This window comes from Lepisosteus oculatus, chromosome 3, assembly GCF_040954835.1.
Source record: "Lepisosteus oculatus isolate fLepOcu1 chromosome 3, fLepOcu1.hap2, whole genome shotgun sequence".
NCBI classification, from domain to species: Eukaryota; Metazoa; Chordata; class Actinopteri; order Semionotiformes; family Lepisosteidae; genus Lepisosteus; species Lepisosteus oculatus.
In genome coordinates, this window is record NC_090698.1 from 44,686,270 (window position 1) to 44,707,991 (window position 21,722).

Sequence of the window (21,722 nt, forward strand, 5' to 3'; positions counted from 1 at the left end):
ATGAATACTTTGTTAAATATGTTTTTAAACAACAATGCCCATATTGTAATGAAACCTGAAGGACAAACAAGCTTAAATGTTCTATAAAAAATATAAACATTTATTCTGTCACTAAAAACCCAGTCTTCTGGCCCGTCTATTCATCGATAAATTTGAATAGATTAAGACTAAATTGCAGCAATAAACATTTAATATAGCATTTGATATTTGAGTTGTATTTTTAAATCAAATTGAAAGAAAACAAACTGATTTTGTTGTTAGCATATTGGTCTAACAAAGCCAATTGTAAAAAACAGCACAACACTTCTAACCTCTATGTATTGTGCCCTGGGCTACTCAGAACATTTAACAATTGCATCTTTAACTTCTGTCTTGCAATAAGCAATGACTTTTCTTTCTACATATATTTCTCTCATGTTTTCTTTCATCGGTTTATTCATTTAGGGGACTACTTTCTAGAAATGAGCCTTCCATCATGATTTCAAACGGGTTGAAGAAATTGTATTGTGCTGCATGATTATCCTAGTCTTCATCTTTTCCTTTTGAGCAAATGTTACCTTGTGCATACAGCGAGACACACAGGCTGAGACCATGGCCATTGATGTCCCAGGCTGTATGCTGACAGAGTAAACTGTAGTGACCACATCCTGCACCGGGAACCCCAGCAGTGGACCTGGAATTACTTTGAATGGCATTGGAGAATCAGGAAATGGCTGCATATGTAGAAAGCACATGGACAAACATGTAAAATTGCAGCTTTTTAGAAGCTTTTTTGACAGTGCACCTACACATCCACATCATCATTTGATGATGTTGATGTTATCCGGTCAGTCGGATCCGACTCTCGGCGATTCTATAGGCCATCTCTCGCCACGCTTTCCGGTCTTGGACTTTCCCTTTCAGCTGTTCTATAGCTAAACCAGTGTCCGTTTTGTTGGCGTCGAGCCACCGCGTTCTTTGGTGGCCTCGTCTTCTTGTTCCACTGACCATTCCAAGCATATTTGCTTTCTCCAATTGCCGGAGTCTGGTGATCTTTCCCTAAGCAAGATTTCTGGCTTGATGCGCTCCAGAACCTCTTTATTGGTGACCCTTGCTGTCCATGGTATCCGTAACAGTCTTCTCTAGCACCAATAGCTTGAAAGCATCCATCCTCTTTCGGTCAGCTTTTTTCAGGGTCTAGCTTTCACACCCATACATCATCATTTAACACTACCTAATTCAAGCTGAGTAGTTCAGAACCTCTCTTCAGCTGTGTATACACCATAAATATGAAATACTCCTTACCTTAGTTAATTAGACAGCATAACATATGAAAGTATAATTCTAGAGGACTTATACAATTTACAGAATGTACATCACTATTTCAAACACGTCAGTAAAAATTGACACCCTAGCACCAGAACTTGATCTCCACTACTGACTCTTAAGAAGTTAAATGAAAAGTTGTTCAAAACAAAAGATATGTAAACAACCAGAGTTTATGCAAACTGTAGTGCTTAAAAACAATGCTTCAAGGTGAGCCTTCACATACATGACTTTATTATTGCAATATCAAATGATATAAACATTTTTTGGACATTTTGTCAAGCTATAGTACACATCCTCTATATTGGAAACCATTCTTGGTATCAGAATCTGAAACTGACCCAAATAATGGTGCTTCAATAACCAAAGAAAACTGCCTGTCACTGATAGCCCAAATCCATTTAAGAGCCCCGTTACCTTGGAGATAAGCACTTTGTATTCCATTCTCCACTGCCTGTTTCATATCCAAAGGAAGCTGCTCTTCCACACTGTCCTCAAAGCTGATGGCAGGGGCAGCAGTGGAGCTACCCTCTGCGCAGGGGCTCACTCCCAGCTCAACTGTCACCAGGTGTCTCTTGTCTCCAATGCTTCTGTCCAATGTGTCTGACAAAGGGAGAACGACGACACTCAGGAATAGTTTCAGAACAGCAGGCTCTGCAGCAGATTAGAATGGGTCAAGCTTCTGTAGAGGGTAGGGAAATGAAAGAAAAAAACGAAAGCATTTTCTACTAACAGACACAGAAAAAAGAAACAATCCATACTTTCATAAATATTGGCTGGAATGCACACCAGGCAGAAATGCTGACATGTGATTTGAGACACCTAAAAAACCTGCAGTCATTTTGCAGAACACACATCCTATATCCTTGTGAAGAGGAATTGTGACATGTTATCAATGATGAGCCCTCTAAGAAACTGATGTCCACTGATATACTGTACAGCACAAGCAATTGTTACCTGTCAAAGTGAAGATATTACTGGCATATTGTGCCGAGGTGTGAATGTGATACCTGTGGTGGAAACCGACTGCAAGATGGTTTCCCTGTAGGCCACCTGTAGTGGTCCAAGGTGAGTCTCAATGCCATATTCTCTTCTTATTCGATCATGAATGATCTCAATGTGTAGCTCCCCCATTCCACACAGTACAGTCTTTGAAAGAATAAGGCAAATTAATTTGACAAAACAGTAGAAATTAGGTGCTGAATTACAACAGTTAGCTGTACCAAGGTGCTATTGCTTGCGTTGTAACAACTTTGGAGTCTGCAGGGCACTTGTGTCCTGCTAATGCCTTGCTTTCTAATGCCTTAGCCCTTCCTTAACAACATCAAAAGACTATGGTCGAAAATTAGTTTATGTTTACTAAATAACTAGGCATGAACTCCCATCTCTTCTCACTTATGGTCATAACTGGATCTAAATCCCACTTAGGCTCATATAGATAATAAATTAATTTTTCTGCACATCCAATCACACATTATACAAGGATAGCATACACCCCTGAGTAAGGGCCCCTTAACCCCCACTGCTCCAGGGGTGCTTTATACTGTAAATGGCTGACACTGCGCTTGAGCCTCAAGCTTCTCTCCCAGTCCGTGTCTCATGGAGAGCAAGTTGGAGTATGCAAAAAGACAAATCCCTTATACAAGAAGTTGAATATGGCCAATAAAGTGATCTTTTCTTATAAATGGCCAACCATAACTGAGTTTCCTTGAGTGGAACATAAAACTGAGTTTGTTAGATGCCCATCTTTTACTGTATCATTGAATTCTGCATCAATTAATCATTCAGGTTTATCTGAGCTATAGAAAGACAGACAACTCCACACTAGACATATCAAAGGAAGGTGTGCACATTATCTTTACTCTTTTTCTACAAGCTGAAAACATGGGAAAATAATGCCTTAACTTTCAGGCCAGTCAGGGCATGCTCCAAGTCGTCCAGAACAGCCAAAACAAAGCCTTTTAGCTGGGTCTGAATGCACCTTAAACCCAAACTCTGCTCACTTTATTAGTAGAGGGCAACACAAAAAAAATGTATGTAAATTTGATTAAAAGAGAGCATTTAATGAATGTCATTGCTGAGTATTTAGTGTCAGGGAACCAATCAGCAGAATAAGAGGATCCTTATGCAGAACCACAAATCCTGTATAATGTGGAGTAGCACAGGGACAAATCCAAACACATAATCCAGGGACTTAGTCAATTGGAGAAGCACTGAGTCCAGTAACTAGGGAAATCCCAGAAAGACAATCCAAAAAACAAAATCCAAAGAGAATGGTCAAAAAGGCAGGAGCAAAGATTAGGAACCAGCAGATCAATCAAAAAATTTAGAAACACACAAGAGGATACTTTGGGAGGCTTCTTAATAGGGAGCATAAATTGGCGTGAGGGAACTTTAAATACTAAAGGGAAAGGGACGTGGTTGGATAATTGATCTGGGAGTGAGAATTTATGGAACCTGGTGCATGTGGGAATGTGATGGGTTCAATTAGGAATGAGATTGTGAAACAGTGGGTTTGGGAATGTAATGGCCTTTGTGAGGGAGAGTGTGGGGTGTGACATTTAGCATGTCCTCTTTTTGAAAACATCGGTCTGACTGGGATTTATTAAATTCCAAAAAATTTCATTTTTTGGATTTTGTTTTGCTTGTTACTCAGACTGTGAAAGAAACATAGGTCTACATATTTTCATTAGTTCCATGTATTACCGGTAGATGTTTTGAACTTACACGCAGCGTAGCTTGAAAAGGTTTTTGTGTGTGTGTGGCTTTTTATGATAGATACTTTATTGATCCCGTGAGGGAAATTGCAGTGCAACAGCAGCTTTACACAGTCAACACAGCCACAGTGTAACAAATGATACAATAATAATAATAGTACAATACATACAATACAATCAGTACAGTGAGGGTGCACTAAAAGAGCTACTCACAGTCCGGACACACAAAGAACAAACTAGAACAGAACAGTAAGCAGAAAAATTGTATCACACATATGAATATACAGTAAATATAGATGTAAATATAGATAAAGATATAAATATAAATGTATTGCACAGGTCCCTGGCATGTATTGCACAAAAAACGGATGTAAACGGGAAAAGAAAAGAAAAAGAACAGATGTAGCAGTAGATGTGTAGATGCGTTCAGTCCAGAAACAGATCACTGTCAATGTTGCCTCTGCTCAGACACAAGGTGGATGCATTGTACAGTCTTATAGCAGAAGGCAAGAATGACCTCCTGTAGCGCTCCCTGTCGCACCGTGGATGAATCAGTCTATTGCTGAACGTGCTCTTCATTTCTACAAGCCTGTCATAGAGGGGATGGGAGATGTTGTCCATGACAACATGATTCTCCTCTCAGCCACTACCTCCAAGGGGTCCAAGTCAGACCGTATTACAGAGCTTGCTCTCCTGATGAGCTTGTTCAGCCTTTTAGAATCCACTGCTCTAATCCCAGGGCCCCAGCATACCACTGCGTAGAAAATGGCGCTCGCTACCACTGACTGATAGAACATATGTAGCATCTTACTACATACATTGAAGGACCTGAGCTTCCTCAAGAAGTAAAGTCGGCTCTGTCCCTTCTTATAGATGGCCTCGATGTTCTTAGACCATTCCAGTCTATCGTCGATGTGCACTCCCAGGTACTTGTATGAGTCCACCATCTCCACGCCACTCCCATGGATGTAGACAGGAGTAGGTTTGACCTTTTTCCTCCTGAAATCTACCACCAGTTCCTTTGTCTTTGTTACATTCAGTTCCAAGTGGTTCACCCCAGACCACTCCACAAAGCTGCTGACCAGTCCTCTGTACTCCTCCTCCTGCTCACCCTTGATACATCCCACAATTGTAGAGTCATCTGAGAACTTCTGCAGGTGGCATGACTTTGAGTTGTGCTTAAAGTCCGAAGTATAGAAGGGTGAAGAGGAATGGAGAAAGAACTGTCCCTTGAGGTGCCCCTGTGTTACTCACTACCTGTTCAGACACACAGTTCTGAAGTCTCACAGACTGTGGTCTGCCTGTCAGGTAGTCAGTGATCCACGAGGTCATGGAGGGATCGACTTGCATCTCCTCCACCTTCCTCCTTAGAAGTAAGGGCTGGATGGTATTGAGGGCACTGGAGAAGTCGAAAAACATGATCCTTACAGTGTTGCCAGCCCTGTCCAGGTGTGAGTAGGCCCTTTGCAGCATGTAGATGATCGCATCCTCCACACCAACTCTGGGCTGGTAGGCGAACTGTAGGGTTTCTCATGGCCATGAGAAATAGCAATGTTTAATTTGTTTCATTATATTTCAAAATGTTTCGTTAAAATTTATCATTTTTGCAACCAATGAGGACTTCTCCTAAGTTATGATGTCTTCATTTTTTCCTCAGATGTGAAGACTTCTGTTGTTTTAAAAGGAAAAAAAAACTTTACATTTAAAATAGGGTTATATTTTAGATTTTTCCATGTTTGCCAATATGGAAGAGAAATAGCAACCCTGCAACTGTTCCATAGTTCAGTAAGAAGTTTAAAAATAACTAGAGAGTTTAAATTGATTTTTTGATAAGAAAAAGTAATAAAGATTCATTACATTGGAGGCATGTGTCAAGTGTCGATTCATTAAAAAAATGAAAAACTTTCACAACCCAAAGCAAGGCTGGGAAAGGTCAGAGGACTTGCCTCGTGTGTAAAACACTTAGTTGCAGCATTCTAGGTATTGTCGTTTAAATGCTATTGGCTTATGAGCAGCATCCCACTGCATAGTGCCACTTTAAATAAAACCAAGAAAAAAGATTCACACCACAAGGCTTTGTCTGTCTGTCAGCAGTATTGTGTACAGTATATAGTTGACTCTTACCTGAATGAAAACAGGACATAAAGAAAGGGTTTCAGAAATCCAAGCTTTATTCCCTGCTTATAGGCTAGATAACTGGAGACTACTTTGAGTTTGTTTCAATGATGTTTTGACTTCCTGTGGTCATATGCGGGTTGTTTGCACGAACCCATATTGACCAGTATTTCTCGCAGTGTGAATGTATGCACACAGCGGTCCCGCAGTGTTCCAGTTAGTTACGCACTATGGTAACAGTCAGATATACCTTAAAACTCTGGGCTTTATTCCATAAAATACATGTACATTCCATGCAAAATGCAAGGGTTTGATAAGTGTTATCAATTTCTTGCAAACATTTTCTTTGAGGGCATTTTTGACAACATTCTCCCTCAGGGCAATGCAGTGTATATAACCCAAGCTATAGATCTGCGTTAGGGTTAGGGTTAGGGTTCAGATTGCTTCAGAGTTTCCACAATCTTTCACTCATTTACATGCAAAATATCCTTCACTCAATCAAAATATACTCCTGAAGGGACCACACATCCAAGCCAAACTGAAGAGAACATGCTGTATCAACAATGGTAAGATTCTGTTTTTGGACAAGTATACTGTTATTGGAAAGTTTGTGTTGAATGGTGTTTACACAAGAGATCTATTGAATCAGTCAAAAGAAAATAGCCAGATACTTTCTGGGATTGAAAGGAATTTCCTATGCTGTCAGGTTAAAAGAACTCTCGGAAGGACCCATTCAAGTATTCCAAATCTTCAAAGGCATTGATAGACAGAGTTAACGCCATAGACATCTTCATAATAAACAGTAAATCAAACTTGGGAGTAAAAGTAGAAACTAAAAAGGAAGTGCAACTTCAACTTCAGCAACTTAACTTAGACTGTCGTTAGTGGCAGAAATTAGTTCAAGAAATAACTATAACATTACAATACATACAGTACAGAAAGGGTGGGGAATAAATGTAAGTACAGCAATACCACTGCATTTATGTTTCCATGATGTGCTTGAACAAGTACTGAGCCAACATTCTAAGGCATATGAGCCACAGGCAATACATAAAGAATGGAGAAGCAAGGTCAATTATGATTTCAAAATAACGACTTTATTAAGCACTTGAAACCACCAAGAAACAGCAGAGAATAGTATAAACACAAATAACACAAGTTCTGTCTTTTCTGATGTCTTCACTGTGATGTTTCATTCTCCACCATTACGTCTCTTCTTCCACTTGGAAGTCTAACAGACACAAAGGTGGGAGAGTTGGTAAAGGTGGAAGTTGGCACCAGGATAGACAGACGGGCTGGGTGATCATGTGCATGAAGCATACAGAATACAATACGTCCATCAATCAGTCAAGCAACATCACTGGGAGCCTCAAGCTCCAGCCCACCTGCATTTAATTAAGGGTGTACCAGAACAGGCCTGCCACAGTACTTTCATTTTTCATCTTTCACACAATTCAGTAATGACTTTAATTCATTCACTGATTATGAATAACATACATTGACAAAAATAAAGTAGTTTTTAATTAGTAAGCGATACCTTTAAATACATTGGAAGCTAAAAATATTCCAGATTAGTTTTTTGTGCTAAGTACTATAAATGTAAAAAGAATAACCTAAAAAATGCATTGGTAGAAATGTATTACAATATTTAATCATCTGCAAGTTTCTAGAGCACATACTACATGTAATATTCATTTTAATAAATTAAACAGTCCGGCTGTTAATGATGTATATTGTCCCCTATTAAGTGTTTGTGAATGTAGATTGTGATTTTATAAATTTTAGACCTACATTTTCAATTTAAAGGAAATGAAATGTTTCTGTTTTAAAATTAGAGCTGTACTGTAAAATACAGGACCGCAGATCACAGACAGTACCTTTTGCTCAAAGTCGGTGCTTCAGGGAAGACAGCAACCGCTGTCCAAAGTGTCTGAAATGACAAATCTTTGCATGAGACTCATTGCACCACGGAGTTGCAAAGCTGGCTCCTTGAAGGAAATCACCATCTTACCCGTCTAGGAAAAGAGCAAGCTTGTACCTGGTTTCCTGGGAGGCGTCTTGTGCCAGCCGAGTGGCAGCAGGCAGGATGCAGCTGGTGAGTTCCCTGGGGAGGTTACGTGCGCCCATCCTCTCCACCAGGACCTGGGGTGCTATCTGCTTGTGTGTTCTCATGTGTTTCTGGTGTGAGTGTGCACGTGTCCGTGTCTGTGTGTCTGTCCTGTGACGGACTGGTGACAAGTCCAAGGTTTGGCCTGATTTACACCCACTGTTTGCAGAAATAGGCTCCAGCTAACTCATGACCATAAACTGAAGAAAGTGGTTAGAAAATGAATGGATATTAGCATTGTAGTAAACATTCTTTAGTACATGCTTTGATTTAAAGCTCCGTGAAACGTAAATGACCCTTCACAGCTCCTGAAGTCAGACCCTAAGATTCTGGGTATTATTCTATTCTGTATATTTCTGCCCTCACCTCAGACCTCCATTCAGCAGTGCGTTGATTGCACGAGCAGGGGTACATGAAGGATGAATGTGTTGGATTCTCCGGCTTTGTGCAGCAGCACCTTAACTGTGTTGCCCAGTTCCGGGTCCATCCCTCTCTGCAGGAAGGTGAACATGTCTCTCAGACACACCACTGCCATCCTAGACACAGCTGATCGCAAGTTCTTCACCTGGGGAAAGGCAAACCACCGCCAGCACTGCAGAGCCTCGTCTGTACCCCTCTCTTGAACCATTCTCTATAAATGGTTCAGAATGGATACAAAAACAGTAAAAAGCAATCATACAAATGAACAATTAATATTTTGGAGAGATCACACCTCCTGCACGAGCGCCTGGGAGACATTGTGCAGTCTGCTCATCAGGATGGCGGGGTGATGCTGGAACAGACGCCTTATGAAGGTCAGTCCGTCAACCTTCCTCTCCCTTAATTCAGTGAAAGGAAAGAAATATATCAACCAGGACAAAGAAAGAGGTCTAACTGTATAGAGCTATGGGCAGCAAGGTCTATATTTTCACTAGTCAGAACTGTATTCAAAGAAAGCGGAATAGTTGGATGCTGATTGTACTGCTTTATGCATACCAGTCGTCAGAGGCCAGAAACTGAAGGCTCTGGGTGAGGGCCAGCTCAGAGATGGTGATCTGACCTGCGATATGGGGGGTACTCTTCAGAGGCAGAAAGAGACGTTGTAGCGGTGAGGCTTAATAATAAGGCAGAATTAAGTGTTCTGAGCCTTCCCAAATGAGGCCCCATTTCTCTGTTCATCTCTGTGGTGCAGCCACAGAGAAACTATTCATGCAACATGTTTTCTTTTGATAAGGACAGCTCCCAAAGGGGGATGCACTTAGCTAAGCCTGGCTATCATGATCAATGGTCATCCATTGGCGCCTATCTGTCTAGGGAGTGCCAGTTGGACATCTGGACTGCATTACTAAGTGTCAGGACTAAGTGACTCATATCTCACCTTGATCAACCAATCAGGGACTGGTAGGGCCGAGTAACCCACGTGGGACTCTGATGCCCATGGAACTTTCAGCCAATCAATGAGCTGAAGTTCCTCCAGGTAAAAACAGGCAACACAGAGAGCCTGAGAGATTCAACAAGATTCAGATTCAGATTCAACAAGATTCAGATTCAGATTCTAAAGGGAATTCAAAGGAGAATTCCAGGGCAGGACGGCCCAGGAGCAGAAGGCTCCCAAGGGCAGGACATTCTCGCAGGGCGCCTCCTGACCATCCTGAGACTCAGTCCGGACAACCACGGAACGGCCAGTGTGTCCGAGTGCCAGAACTTTCCTTTGTTCTAAGAGTCTAGAGTGGAGGTTGCCAGAGAGTAGCCAGCAGCAGGCCTCGTGAACAGGTCGGAACTGTGGAAAGCTGAATCACTGTTCAGAACTAGCTCTTCATCAGGAACGAACCGGTCCTCTTCCTGACTTGCTGGGACCCACAGTCATCTTTTCTCCTGTGCACAAACTTTGCTAGTTAATGCCAACAATGAGCACGGAGCCAGAGAGCGCGGATTGGACAGCAACAGCCTGCAACTGTTTCTTTGTGCCCGCAGGAGATCTGAATCCCCAAAGATTGGATGAGTATTCAACTTCAATGCATTACAGCTCGAGAATTCAATTGTTATCCCAACCAGTTGATATCAATTTAATTCCTAAGAGTTATGTACTTGTTTGAGTATCTAATGTAGAAGTTATAACCAAGTTCATTTATGAAACGGTCTTAATGAATGATATACGTATGTCCTCTTGATATGTATAACTCTTTGTAACTGACCGAATATACCTTTTGTATTCTGATAACCCTCTCGATAAGATCTGTTAGGTTTATAAGCATATTCTATGTATTAATAAATGTATCCTCGTGTATTAGTACCTGTGTGTGCGCGTTGTTTGAGTTATGTCGCATGGTTGGATTCTAAAGCCATCAAAAGAATCAACTTTGTGATTTACTGCTACAATTAATAATTGTCTCAGTAAATGCCCAAACCCTACAGAACTGGTGCCTTCAGAGAGCCACTATGATTACATATTTGGCGTCCCTGAACCGGTTTTCCCTACATTATTTGGCGTCCCTGGGTCGGTTTAATCTACAACGTTATCCCTCTCCTCTGCAGATCCATCCCCCCCTGTCATGCGCAGGCGTTTCTTAAGACTCCCCACGCTCCTCCACTGGTCCTGGACGTGCCCCATCTTGTGTGTCTGTAATAACAGAAAAGCACAAGTTAACCCTGGGCAATCCTGGCCCGGCTCAGTTTTGAGACCAGCTGGACCAGTCCTGGTAAAAGTTTTTACTTTGAGTCCTCTGAAATATTTACTGTTGGACCCCATGACATAAATTGTTTCACAGCACTGAATTGTGATTCATAGTATTCATATACATATACTTGCATTTTATTTTGATTTTCCTCTATATTTTGCTGCTGTAACATAACTTACAGCCATATGACAGCAACTCTATAATGCTGCTGATATAATTAAGTACAGTACATAGATGAAAGTGCCATGCAAGGGATTTGATAGGTGTTTTCTAAAAGCAAGCTAAAGGCTTTCACAAGTTATCCACCAGAGTCTACAAAAAATGTAAAAATGTTTAGATAAATAACGGTGCCTGATCATTGAAGGAAATCTGGCTGGTCCCAAAATGATCAAATCCCTCAAATACCACTGATGCAAATACCACTGTAGATGGAAATAGAACATATTAGTCCTGTTTCATTGTTATTTCCTATATACTGAACCCCAAGGTCTACAAAAAAATTAAAAATGTTTTAATTTCTGAGATTTCTGAGATAAATAACTGTGCCTGATCATTGTAAGCAATCTGGCTGGTCCCAAAATGATCAATTCCCTCAAATACCAAATATATTATAGATGGAAAAAGAAACATATTAGTCCTGTATCATTGTTATTTCCTATATAGTGAACCCCTGAACAGATTTTTGCTGTTTGTTATTATTGGGTCAATTCCTTTCCAGGCTGTATTTTTACATCTAAAATACTCTAATATTCTATTCCAGAATACTGTCTGTATAGGGCTTCAAATACTGTTGTTGTGAATATTAGGTCAGTACGTAGACAGGACTTGATCATAATATACTGTAGTTACACTTGTGTGCTATGGCATTACAGTATGCAGAGTACACACGTATGCTGATGGAGACATTATTACTAATCTTGATTGTTTTTGATGTCTTGATGTGAAGTGTTTATAAATAAATATACTTTAGAAGGTATTATAAAAAACTAGGACATTGATGAAACACAAAAATGAAAGACCTACAGAGCATTTTCAAACTCAAAAGTTTTGTTTGTAAAAAACTCAAAACAAAAGCAAAGAGAAATAAAGGCCTCTTACTCACCTCCTCGACGTAGGGGTGACTGTTGTGTTGGACTGCCTTTCCATAGACTCGCGCCAGGGGCTCGACACTTGTGTTGCCAGTGCTGGTGCCTTGCCCAGGGCACGACATCAGGCTCTGCTGAGAAGCAACTCGAGTGGAGCTCCCCAACACTCCTATAGAGACAAAGTGACCAAAGCACTGGCCCTGAGACTTAGACCTGCACTGAGCTCTTGAGAACCTATGAACAGATTTCAAAACTGACATTAATAACTGCATCACCTGTTTTATTTTTAAAGTGTTAGTGAGTTGGAATGTATGATTTAATTACAATGCCTGACAGGCATCACTGAAATGGACGCAACAATATTAAAATAATAATGTGATAATAGCCAGATTCGACTGAAAGCAACTCACCAAATTGAGGCTCAGAAATTACACCAACAAATTGGTATGACTTTAAAAATATCACATCTCTGCCTATGTTACAAATGTGTTGACTACAAAAACTCTATCATCATGATCCAGAGTCCCATTGACTACATTAGATTAGTTAAAGCCTGCATTCCCATCTGATATTATCATTCCTCTGTGGGCTAACTATCACATAATGCATCACATAATGCATAATTTAACAAAGAATCAAGGCTTAATAGTTAATTTTCCTTTGTTTTTCCTCAGAAAAACTAATTATCCTTCAGAGCCAGTCCTTGTTATCATTAGTGACATCTTAACCAATGGTGCAGCCGACTCACGTCTGGGGATTCTGGACACTCTGCGGGGCACTCGGCCCGGGGGTGTGGCAGCAGGAGGGGACACCACTATCAACCTGTCCTCCTCAGGCTCACCAGGCCCATTAGAATAGGTCAGCCACTACTCCACTACACTCACATCCGAGGTCACCCCTGCAAAACAAAGTCCGCATTTCTCAACACCCTTCACCTTTCAAAACCCAGCAGACACACTGACACTCATGCCGAAGTACAAATGCCAAAATCAACTGAGAAAAATGTGGGCAGGTGTTATTCTTTATTTCTTTATCTCTAAATAAGACCCAGTAGGCAGCAATAATGAACAGCTACTGTGTTTTCTGTGGACAAAGACAGTTTTTTCACTGATGAAAATGACTAGGAAATGCAGTAATCTAGTCTAGAAAAGAAAAAACTGAAACAGACTGTGCCCCATTCAAAACCCAAGCTGTAATGTTTAATTACTGTTCAGTTTTGCCCAGTCTCACAGCTGGTTTCTCAGCACACACTCATACACACAAGAAAACACATTCAAACAAATGACAAGACAGCAGCTCCAGCTGTCAGCACCTTCGGTGGGGCTGTCCTCCACTCTGGAAGCAGCCATCAGCTTTCTGGAGGGGATTCCATCCAAGCGAGACCTTGCTACTAAAGGAGGGGAGTAATCGGACCTGCAGGGAAGACACAGAGACAGAGGAGAAAAGTGAAAAAATAATAACAATCAGCACTGCTCTGACAGTTATCTTTACAGAGCTGGAACAGAGCTGTCAATTTTGAGATCCCCAACCCCACAGGCAAGAATGTTGTGATGTCCACCACTGGTGTGTTCTGACTTCCTCATAGTCCACTGCCTCCTCTTCTCCATAAAGCTGAAGGTTACTTTCCATTGGGCGCTCCAAGGGGCGCCCTGTCTGGCTTGCCTTTCCTGAGTCCCTGGGCATACCCTAGGCCCTGTCGGGCAAGGGCTTGGTGCCTCGAGAGATCGGGGGCACGGGTTTGATTCCATTGAAGACACAGCGGCAGGTTGTGGAGCACATCTGAGAGGCTCTGAGGAGCTCTGGGAAGGTCCTTCCCTGGGCTTCCCCTGAAAAACACAGACAGGGCTTACACATACTGTCTGTACATAACGTTCTGAGAGGAAACTATATTTCCACTTGACCTTTAAGAAGAATAAAGGGTGAGGACTGCTTGTCTATTGTGAAGGCTTTAGTGGTTAGTCAGGATGGCAGTCTTCCTAACAAGTTGCCATTGTTGCTAAAACACTACATCAAGTCCCCTGCTCTTTCACCACATGGAGGTCAAGATTGTGCAAACCAACTTGACTGTAACCACTACCAGTCTTCATAATAGGCAATCAGTCCTCAGTCTGATACTTAACAGTAATCAATAGTACTACTATCACCAAAATTGGAATCAAAACTGCAGTTGTCAAAAATCATCCAAACTACCATTATCAATGTTCCTCAATTTTTATGATCACTTAATAAAAACTGAGCAAGATGAAAGAAAGGAGAAAGAAAAGGAATGGATGTGTATCCTTCCCTGCAGTGTTCTGGGAACTGGGGCAGAGGGATCTGCACAGAAGACTGCTCTCCTTCCTGCTGGATCAGGTGCTGGACATGCCAACATTAGGGTCCACATTCCTGCAAGCTGGCTGAGAGCCCAGACCCCCAGCAGCTCCTGGGGCTGTGAGAAATGTACGCTCTACGCTGGAATGTCCGCAGAGAGGGCAGGAAGTCTTTGTAGGCACATTGTCCCCACCATGGACGGGAGCTGTCAAAACCAGCCAAACATAGCTCATTCCTTGGTTTTCCCAAACATTGAAAGATGTTAAGGATTAATATAATTAACTAGCATAGCATTATCATTACCAGCCCAAGCATCATTTGTATATCATTAGACATCAAGTATCAAGTATACCATTAGACAGCCCAAGCCTTAGCTGTTAAGTAATGCATATGCGTGGAACTGTGTATCCAAAATCCATTGGGAGTTTTAATGCTATGACTAAAGTTCTGTTGAGAAATAAAAAAAAAACATTTAACAGCTTGTGAGATATCAAATCCTTTTTCATCTAAAAGTCCAGTTACATCTATGAGCCAAAGACACAACCAAAGCACAGGCAATCTGGTGGGAAGAGAAGAAATGTCAATAGCAGGAAGCAGCACTCCCCGAATCAGTTTCAGCTGTGACTCTTGGGCTACTCATCAAGGATTTGCTTTTTGCTTTGAAAATTTCACAGCCTCTCACTTCTTTGTGAAAAAAAATTTCAAGATTTAATAACCGGCCTGAGAAATTGGGACTGCAGATCCCCTTTCAGGCCTGACCCTCCTCTGTGAGCACACCTCTCTCTCTGTCGGAAGGGTTGGTGGGGCTCAGGAACTGCATGTCCGAGTCCTCTCCACCACTGTTCTGTGACATCCTCAGGAGCCCTTTCTTCCCTGAAACCTGGGGTTGGTAAGGCTCTGGGATAACTGGGTGGGGAAAGAGAGTTGCTGGGGTTAACAAAAAACTAAAACCACCTGTATTCTGGCCAGAATCTACTGCAAATGAGTTTGCTTACTCTGAAGGAGCTCCTTGGGGTTTTCTCTGTAAATCTGGAGATATCATCACCTTGTGAGCTTTTGTCACCTGATGATCTACTGCCTCACAGAACCAAAACGTCGCACCCAATACTCTAAAACTCTGGCACGCTATCTGTTGCTGTGTTGCTAAAGCTGGAGTTGAAATGTGAACAGTAATGTGTACTGGCATATCCACTCCTAAGAGTTCAATAAATCCTGGGTTGTGCTGCTATCTCTAGCGTGGCTTGATTTGTGCCCATTGTCTACAGATCAGTTCACATGTCTGTAAGAGTTCACATTACAGTTCTGAAGGTCTTTGAAACTGATTTGTTGCAACCCTCTCTGATAGGGCAGTTATCTTAAGGGAATTTTCTTTTTCAAGAACCAATTTTGATAAATTCTCAATTCATTCATCCATCCATCCACTTTCTAAACACTTTATCCAATACAAGGTCATGAGGGAGGGAGCCGGAGTCACAGGGCACACAGACACAAACACAGACATGCTCATATACTCACATCAAAGCCACTTGTTCCAGAAGCCAATTAACCTACCACCATGTCTTTGGACTGTGGGAGGAAACTGGAATACCTGGAAACCCATAAAAACTAGTGCTGCACGGCAGCAATGCCAACCACTGAGCCAACATGCCGCCCATTAATAACTCACCAAAATCAGAACGATCCTCAAAATCAATAAAACAATACAATGATCCCCAAGGCCAGTCTTACTATCCTCTAAACTTTTACAAAAGGACTCCAAAAAACATTCAAGAAAACGAATGTTAGAAACATAATGTTTTTACCACATCAGCAGCAGCAGAAGAGCCTTTTCTTGATGTAAGGCAGTTTAAAAAGACAGAGCAGAACCAAGTATACAGTAATACAATTTTTTTTCCCTGATCCTGGAGAATCCTGTATCATGGATAAAAAGGTAAGTTTATTTTCGTTTTGTACAGTTATGAAGGTGGGATGTTAGAAAGGAATAGTGTCAAGTCTGTAATAAATCCCTCTTCACAGGCCATTAGAGAGTTTTTGTTACCAGTGAGGTTTTGCATGTAACTCTGGTACCAGTCCCTATTATCATTATGACATCTTAACCAATGGTGCAGCCGACTCACATGTGGGGATTCTGGAAACTCTGCGGGGCACACGGCCCGGGGGTCTGGCAGCAGGTGGGGACACCACTATCAGCCTGTCCTCCTCAGACTCACCAGGCCCATTAGAATAGGTCAGCCACTGCCCCACTACACTCACATCTGAGGTCACCCCTACAAAACAAGGTCAAAATATCTCAACACCCTTCAGAACTGTCACCCTTTTCACCAATCTCACAACACCACAGCCCACAGTAGCAGACACACTGACACACACAGCAACCTCAACACAAGGAGGGCAAATGCAAGAACTGACGGAGAAGAATAATTGGCAAGGTCTTTATCTTATTTATCTCTTTAACTCTGAGTCCCAGCAGACAGGAAGTTTCAATCTCTACTGTACTCTACTGTAAAGCACAGAAACTTACTTTCAGTTTTGCCCAGTCTCAAAGCTGGTTTCTCAGCACACACTCATACACAAAAGCAAACTCATTCAAACAAATGACAGGCCAGCAGCTCCAGCTGTCAGCACCTTGATTGGGGCTGTACTCCACTCTGGAAGCAGCCATCAGCCTTCTGGAGGGGACTCCAGCCAAGCGAGGTCTTGCTACTAAAGGAGGGGAGTTATCAGACCTGCAGACAAGACACAAATGGAGACACAGTGGAGAAAAGTGAAAAAATGATAAGCACTGCTGTCATCTTTACAGAGTTCGAGCAGTGTTGTCGACTCTGTTCACTCCCTTGCCAAGTTCACAATCCTGCTTTGAAGCACATAAAACCACAAAAGATGCCAGCTTGAACAACAACCTAACTTAATCAACACTCTCCACTCCAGCCCCCACAAAAAAACAGAAAAGATGTTCATAAAAGTAGGAGGCTACCTGTGTGGCAGTAAGCAAAAACAAAGTTACAAGTTTGGAAACGAGCTTCAGTGCACTGTTTATGAAAGCCACAACCGTCTTGAGCTGTAAGGGCAGCATTTTAATTGCTCTGAATGTGTACATTTCTGAGGGCCGTGTGTCATGGACAGGCCTGGGTTGGGTGTTCGGCGGCACAGGCTTGATTCCATTGGAGAAACAGCGAGAAGGCACAAGCGTGGCTTTAGTTAGCACAGGGCAATTCTCACAGGCTTCACCTGAAGGACACAGTAGGAGGTATTCCTATAAAATTATAAAAGCAACTAGATCACATTTATTTTCTAACCACTTTATTTAATTTAGTGTTGCAGATAGCACACCAGGAAGTGAGCCAAGAGCCCCAGTGCTGCAAGACAGCAATGCTCATCACTGTACCACCATGCTGCCCATCAGATCTACACACTTATCTAGGAACCCCAGTGCAATAGCGATCTACATAGAGTTATTCCTAATTACTGTATATCCATATGCAGACTTGATCAGTTATTTGGAACTAAACTATGGAAGAACCCTGGAAAATTCTCCTGAAGTTTCTACAGATTTTAACTCAGTAAAAACTCATCCCCAGTACTGGAATACGACCATGCCAGCTGAGCTCTTGGTTAAGCTAATTCAAAAGTAGTTGGATACCATCAATGCTCAGTTTTTGAGTTTCACACCTGCCTTCTTTCAAGTAATTGACTGAATGAAGTGACTGGACCTTTTGAGATTAAATTCACATTGCAGTCTACAGTATGATACAATGATTGAAATCACCTGGTTTAAGTCTTTGACAAAGTGGCATCACCAAATACTAATTAACAGAGCATCGATGGGATTAACCTGCTTTGCCAAAGTGCACTGATTCCCATTATTTGTGTTTGTGCAGTCACCTATTGTGTTGATTCCTGGCTTTTCAATGCATCTGTCCTCTGCTGCTTCTATTTCTTCTCCCCTGTCCCAAACCCTCTCATGGTAAAACAGCAGCTTCTTCTGATCTCGCCATCAAGCTAGAGAGTAAGATTGTTCCTCTTTAGAGACTGATACTTACTGATCGGTCTATTAAAGCAATGCTTCTCAACCCTGCTTCTGGAGTGTCTTACTTTTCCTTCTGGCTGATCTCTAAATGATTGAGGCTGAATGATTCTTTTTATTTGGTGATTTGACCTTTTCAACCTGTTTCTACTTTTAAACTTTGGTTTCAAAGACTCTGCTATGGCCATGTTATGCAAACAAAAACAACTGACAAATAAAATTCCACCTACTCTGCCCTCAGTTTTCTTATTAAGTGGTAGTTGCCTTATTTGTGTCTAAGCATCTCTTAACAGGAGAAAAAATGATGGTATGATGTTAAAAACATTTTTTTACGGTAGATTTCTGGCAACCACAGCTGCCAATTTCTTACCGTAAATTTTACAGGATGTTTTTTACAGTGCATCGACGAGAATACAGAGGTTTAAAAAAAGAGAATAAGCTCAGTGATAGTTTTATGTGGAGGCTGTGAACACTTTCACATGTCGTGGTCTTTAAAATGTATTTGGTTCTGCGTTTCCCTTCCAAAGATATGGACAGAAGAATATTCTAGCGTGGTCAACAAATGGCTTAAAAACGACAGTGAAGGCTGTGGAAACAGCCACATGTATTTTGTACGCACACAAGTGTTTTCATAACTTTAGGAGTTATCGTGAAAAGTCAACAGTCGTGCCAATTGTAATCGCTTTTATTTTTAAAGACATTTTAGAAAAGTGTCATCTATGTGACCCAGTGGTGAAGAGCGGCCTGTTCTGCCAAATCCACTAGATGGCGCTACCTCTTAGCTCGCGGTTCCTGTCAGTTGAGTTCAGCGTTCTGCGCATGGGCAGTAGGGACTAAGAGGCAGTGAGCGACCGTTAAAAAGAACCCGAAATGACTCCAGAGAGTTGTAACGGTAAATACGGTGTTGTTTCCCTATTTGCACCCTAATTGAGTATTAATCGGTATTTCATAGGATTGAGACAAGATTAGCAAGAGGGGTATTAGATTTTAACGGAGTACACTGAGGCGGTAGCCAGTTCTTAGACAACTTCTCGGGCTAGGGATATCTGTTTATTGATTTGTAAGTAATGGGTTTCACATGCTCCTTGTATTTTCTGTTCCTTCATTCTTTACAGAGACTTATGTTTAGCACCGTTTGTTAAGTGTACGCAATTGTGAGTCTTATATTAATTATTGTCGTAATGTAGTTCTCGGTGAGGTGACCTGCCTATTTCTGTAATGTCATTTCTTTCTTTTTTTGTTGTTCAGTGTAGATGCGTTTCTGTAACGGGCAGATGGAATGTAAAAAACTGTCAAACTAAACATGTTTTCTTTGTTTTCCCCTCTGCGTGAAAGAACCAGCGCCGTATTTTGTGTATATAAAAATATCGTTATATGTCATTTCTTTTATTTTTATTTTTTAAAACTAAGAACAGATCAGACCACATACTCACCTAGAAAAAAAGAACCCCCAAATTATATTTGTGTCCTGTGCTAATTATTCTTTGCCAGGCTACGTCTATACAAAAAAGTTGCATTTAATACCACTCGATATTAATATATTTACAGAGGTAAGCTTTCGGATCGTGTCGTTTCTTTTTTTAAAAGACAAACGCAAGATTTTTTCAAATAGCTCCACACATTTTCTCATATGCACGTATTCTCCAATATCATCACAACAAAACCATAAAGTTTATTCCACAGATATGACACTATTGTGCAGTAAACCAATAAATTAAAGAACTAGCAGAACCCCAATAAAAACACCCGGCCAGCACAACATGTCAATATCATACCTTTTTACCAACAAAACCGCAAAAGCAAAATCCAGCAAATATATATATATATGAATCCCATGTTTTTACCTTATTCTGAAGCATGATGTATATCCAAAATAACCCAGACTAGCTTATCTCCAAACCTGGAGGCTATTGAACGTTATTGACTTTGTAGTAAATGTGTGAAGAAGGACCGTGAGAAATAAGGCGATCTGATTGGTAAAAAGCGCTGTCAGTCATTGTATTTTCAGTAGGCTGGGCAAACGATTTTTTTTTAAAAAGAAATAAAAAATGAGATATAATGATGTGTTCCGGCTTAACTTAGACATTGCACGACTTTAAAACCTATAAAAACAGGTTTCGAGAGTTAAAAAACACTTTTTATGCGCGAGAAATGGGTGATTTTTCTTCCTCGTGATCAGCTCAGAATCTCTGTGTACGCTGTAAGGTTTTTACTTCTTAATTAAACGTTTAAAATACACGAATTCCATAAAGACACACGTTTCGAAGAGAACAAATCCCATTCTTTTCTCTTCCTGTTGTGTGAAACTGATCAGCAGGTCTTTTGTTCCCAATCAGAGGCTCTGAAAATAGCGCCCCGCCCACTGCGCTCCGTCAGAGCGGCGCGGCACCGAGAGAGGGAGGAGGCGCGGAGCGCAGCAGAGCAGAACGAGCGATCTGCTGCCTGGAGCGCTTATGGCAGCGATCGCGTCTGCATTTATAACTTAGTTTTTACAATTAATCAAGCAATATGAACCATCTCTTTTTACTTTTAAGTCACTTACTTATCATTAAGCACAGCTTTCTCGCCACTTAGACTACTTTTTGATACCATCCTTAGACAAAGCAGAAACGTGTTGTTCTGTCTAATGACATTACAAGTGGAAAGATTACAGATTTTAATCGTTTTTAATTTTGTTGCGTTATACATTTTAGAAACGTTTCATCCATACAAACGCCACAAAACTATTCTCGATTGTATTTCTGAATGGTATTTTACACTTAGTTCACTGTTTTAAATACATCTAATTAAGAAAGTTAAAGAAAAACTAAAAACTAAAGAAAGAATAGGGTTAAATATAATTCAAAATATTTTGCTAACAATTTTAACTGTTTATGAATAATAAAATGTATTAACTAAGGAGTAGGATGACACAGTTGTTAGTATGCTTTTTGTTTTGTTTCTTTTTCATAAAAACAACAGTAGTACCTGATGTCTCAGTGGCTTTCAAAATTAAATTATGCATGCAAACCTGCGAACTAGAACGATAAGTAAGATATCCATCCATTTATAATGGTGGCAAAGTGGTTAGCATTGTTATCTTGCAGCACTGGGGTCCTAGGTTCAATTCCTGCCATCCTGTGTGTGGGGTTTGCATGTTCTCTCTGGGTTACATGGTTTTTCTCCATATGTGTGATATGACTCCCTTTGCACTCGTACAAAACATTCTGGTAAGTTAATTGGTTTATGGGAAAACTGGCCCTGGTGTGTGTGTGTTTGTGTCTGTCTGTCCTGTGATGGACTGGCGCTATATCCAGGGTGTATTCTGCCTTGTGTCCGTTGCTTACTGGGATAGGCTCCAAATCCTCTGTACTGGATAAAGAGATTAGAAATGGATGGAAGTAAAGGCGCTATGTGGATGGA

The 21,722-nt window shown here is 41.1% G+C and overlaps 1 long non-coding RNA gene across 1 annotated transcript; it reads right to left on the reverse strand.

Annotated features, from left to right (window-relative positions):
• Positions 1–16,491: 16,491 nt before the first annotated feature.
• Positions 16,492–20,600, reverse strand: LOC138237720 (uncharacterized). The gene is made up of 3 exons (XR_011189076.1): positions 20,165–20,600; positions 16,922–17,022; positions 16,492–16,563 (listed from the first exon to the last, which is right to left on the reverse strand). It is a non-coding gene; the product is annotated as an uncharacterized lncRNA (long non-coding RNA).
• Between the last annotated feature and the right edge of the window lie 1,122 nt (positions 20,601–21,722).